We start from the raw sequence: 4,459 nt of genomic DNA, 5'->3' as shown, positions 1-4,459 counted from the left end.
CTTGTGTTTTTAGAGCTATCTTTTCTGATCTGTGTATTTGTGTTTGCACCAGTATCACACTGTTTGAATTGTGTGACCTTTAATATTTTTAAATTCCTTGTGGAGGTTTAACTTTGTTTTTGAAGTCAGTGTTAATATTTTTGTTTTATTTTATTATTATATATATTTTTTGAGATGGAGTTTCACTCTGTTGCCCAGGCTGGAGTGCAGTGGCACAATCTCGGCTCGCTGCAACCTCCACCTCCCGGCTTCAAGCAATTCTCCTGCCTCAGACTCCAGAGTAGCTGGGATCACAGGCGTGTGCCACTACACCCTGCTAATTTTGTATTTTTAGTAGAGACAGGGTTTCTCCATGTTGGTCAGGATAGTCTCGAACTCCTGACCTCAGGTGATCCACCTGCCTCAGCCTCCCAAAATGCTAGGATTACAGGCATGAGCGATTGCACCTGGCTTTATTTTTTGTTGAGACGGAGTTTCGCTCTTGTTGCCTAGGCTGGAGTGCAATGATGCAATCTCGGCTTGTCGCAACCTTTGCCTCCCAGGTTCAAGTGATTCTTCTGCCTCAGCCTCTCGAGTAGTTGGGATTACAGGCATGTGCCACAACACCCGGCTAATTTTTTGTATTTTTAGTAGAGACGGGGTTTCACTGTGTTAGCCAGGATGGTCTCGATCTCCCGAACTCAGGTGATCCACCCGCCTCGGCCTCTGAAAGTGCTGGGATTACAGGCGTGAGCCACTGCGGCCGGCCTTTTTATTTTACAAATGTACATTTTTAATTAAGCCAAAATCACAAAGCAAAAAATTACAAACTAAAAAGCCAAAATTAATTGTAATCATACTTATAGATGGCTGCTCTTAATTTGGTAGAGAAAATCGTGCTATACTTTGCTTTTTTAAGAAAGCGTAATTATGATATGCATGCCGTACCTTTAACTGCTTTTATCATGCCAAAGATTTCATGAGTGCCATTTCAGTAAATACAGATTTTTATTATTTTCATGACATATATAGTGACTTTAAAATGACTGTTCCCATTATGGTTGCCTCTAAATTTTGCAGCTATAAAAGCTGACCTTGGCTGGGTGCAGTGGCTCATGCCTGTAATCCCAGCACTTTGGGAGGCCGAGGTGGGCGGATCACAAGGTCTGAAGATTAAGGCCATCCTGGCTAACAGTGAAACCCCGTCTCTACTTAGCTGGGCGTGGTGGCATGTGCCTATAATCCCAGCTACTTGGGAGGCTGAGACAGGAGAATCGCTTGAACCTGGGAGGCAGAGGTTGCAGTGAGCTGAGATGGTGCCACTGCACTCCAGCCTGGGGGACAGAGTGAGATTCCGTCTCAAAAAAAAACAAAAACCGCTGACCTCATTGGATGCTTATTTTTACTTTTAAAACATTTATTTTAATTGCTAAAATTATCCACATTTTCTCCTTGTGAGCTGTTTTGTTCCTTTACATCAATCCTAATCCCAATGCCATACTAGAAAGTAACACTGTTATGAAAGTGTTATTTATCAATCCAGATATTAATTTTTTTTTTTTTTTGAGATGGAGTTTCACTCTGTTGCCCAGGCTGAAGTGCAGTGGCACAATCTCGGCTCACCACAACTGCTGCCTCCCGGGTTCAAGCGATTCTACTGCCTCAGCCTTCCTAGTATCTGAGACTACAGGCGCACGCCACCATGCCTGGCTAATTTTTGTATTTTCAGTAGAGACAGGGTTTCACTACGTTGGCCAGGCTGGACTTGAACTCCTGACCTCTTGATCCACCCGCCTTGGCCTCCCAAAGTTCTGGGATTACAGGTGTGAGCCACCGTGCCCGGTCAATTATTTTTTCTTATAGATATTAGTGGTGTTTTTGTTTTTTGAGACAGAGTCTCACTCTGTTGCCCAGGCTGGAGGGCAGTGGTGCAATCTCGGCTCACTGCAACCTCCGCCTCCCGAGTTCAAGTGAGTCTTCTGCCTCAGCCTCCCGAGTAGCTGAGTCTTCTGCCTCAGTCTCCCAAGTAGCTGGGACTACAGGTGCGTGCCACCATGCCCAGCTAATTTTTGTATTATTAGTAGAGATGAGGTTTCACCATACTGGCCAAGCTACTCTTGAACTCCTGACCTCGTGATCCTCCCGCCTTGGCTTCCCAAAGTGCTAGGATTACAGGTGTGAGCCACTGCCCCTGGCTGTTAGTGGTATTTTAAAAAATTATGTCTAGGTGTATATAATAAGGCCGTATGTATTGGATTGCTGTGAAGAGTCAATGAATTAATAAATGTAAAGTACCTCAAACTGTTACCACATAACATAGGTTTAGTAAAAGTGTTCCACTATTATCAGTGATATACTCATTATCATAAGTATCTTCATTAGGATTTATGGAAAGGATTTTAACCATGTTGTTTACTTTTGGCAAATTTATAATTCATGGTAGAAAAAGAGAAACACTTGTAATGAGTATAACGAAGCCTTTCCCTATCATTATTATTCAGCGTGGAATTTTAAAAGGAAGAGAAAAAGTATGTGTGCATAGTCTTTGTTCAGACTTCATCTTTTATGCTACATAAAGAATACCAGTCTGAGGTATTCTTTTATGCTACATAAAGAATACCAGTCTGAGGCTAGGACACCTGTAATCCTAGCACTTTGGGAGGCCAAGGTGGGTGGATCACTTGAGGTCAAGAGTTCAATACCAGCCTGGCCAACATGGTGAAACCCCGTCTCTACTAAAAATACAAAAAAAAAAAAAAAATAGCCAGGCATGGTGTTGCATGCCTGTAATCCTAGCTACTCAGGAGGCTGAGGGGGGAGGATTGCTTGAACCTGGGAGTTGGAGGTTATAGTGAGCTGAGATTGCACCACTGCACGTTCCAGACTGGGTGACAGAGCGAGACTCTGTCTTACAAAATAAAAAATAAAAGATTACCAATCTGAAACCCTGAAAATATGATGAGTAGTAGAAAGCACAGCTGTCATAAAAGGAAGAGATTATAAAATTTTTTCTAATATTTCCCCCTAAAATGTAGAAAACATACTGGCAACATTGTTTGACCAGAAGAAGCAGTACAATAGGATAACCATCAAATATCTAATTTTTTTTTTTTTTTTTGAGACGGAGTCTCGCTCTGTCGCCCAGGCTGGAGTGCAGTGGCACAATCTCGGCTCACTGCAAGCTCCGCCTCCCGGGTTCAAGCCATTCTCCTGCCTCAGCCTCCCAAGTACCTGGGACTACAGGCGCCCACCACCACACCCGGCTAATTTTTTGTATTTTTAGTAGAGACGGGGTTTCACTGTGTTGGCCAGGATGGTCTCGATCTCCTGACCTCGTGATCCGCCCGCCTCGGCCTCCCAAAGTGCTGGGATTACAGGCGTGAGCCACCGCGCCCGGCCCAAATATCTGATTATTAATTCAGTATTCCCTCTTAATTAACATGGGTTAAGGAATAAATCCCTAATATATACATTATTTAAATGTACATGAAAATGAAAACACTTGAAAAACCTGTGAGTGGCAGTAAAAGTTGTATTGGAAGTTTTATAACCTAATATTCACGCATATATTGTAATACTAGGAAGAAAAAATGTAGAACCCAAGGAACTAAAACAAGCTGAAATGAATTGTGGGAGGAAGGAGGTAGTATTATTTTAAAAGGCAGAAATAATTGAAAGAAAAAAACTGGATATAAATCCAAAATTTGATATTTGATGGAAGAGAAAAAAAGGAGACAAAGTTTAGTGATTCCAGAGGTGAAATAAGGATGACAAATAAACAATATTGTATATGAGAAATTGAAATGGCTATATATTTAAACTTAAAAGAACTGTGTCATTTGGGGTAATGAAAATGTGGAATGGGTAAAGGTTGTACAATTTTGTTTATATACTACAGGTCACTCAACTATACACTTTAAAAGGGTGAATATTATGCTGTGTGAATTTGATCTCAATTTAAAAACTTAAGGCGGGGTGCAGTGGCTCATGCCTGTAATTCCAGCACTTTGGGAGGCTGAGGTAGGAGAATGGCTTGAGGCCAGGAGTTCAAGACCAGTCTAGGTAACACAGTGAGACCCCCTCCCCTCATCTCTACAGAAAAAAAAAAAAAAAAAATTAAAACAACAAACTTAAAAGTTGGTATTATAGACATTTTTATAATATATCTGAAAATCTGGAAAAAGTCTGTTATTTTTAATAAGTTGACGACATCAGAATTAACTGGAGGTGTAAAATCTTAATAGACCTCCCTCCAGAATAAACTTATTTAAAAAAATAAGACGGCCAGGCATGGTGGCTCATGCCTGTAATCTCAGCATTTTGTGAGGCCGAGGCGGATGGATCACCTGAGGTTGGGGATTTGAGACCAGCCTGACCAACATGGAGAAACCCTGTCTCTACTAAAAATACAAAAAATTAGCCGGGCGTGGTGGCTCATGCCTGTAATCCCGGCTACTCAGGAGGCTGAGGCAGGAGAAAG

The sequence above is a fragment of the Nomascus leucogenys genome, chromosome 11 (genome assembly GCF_006542625.1).
Source record: "Nomascus leucogenys isolate Asia chromosome 11, Asia_NLE_v1, whole genome shotgun sequence".
Classification (NCBI taxonomy): Eukaryota; Metazoa; Chordata; class Mammalia; order Primates; family Hylobatidae; genus Nomascus; species Nomascus leucogenys.
Note: the sequence above shows the minus strand (reverse complement) of the source record.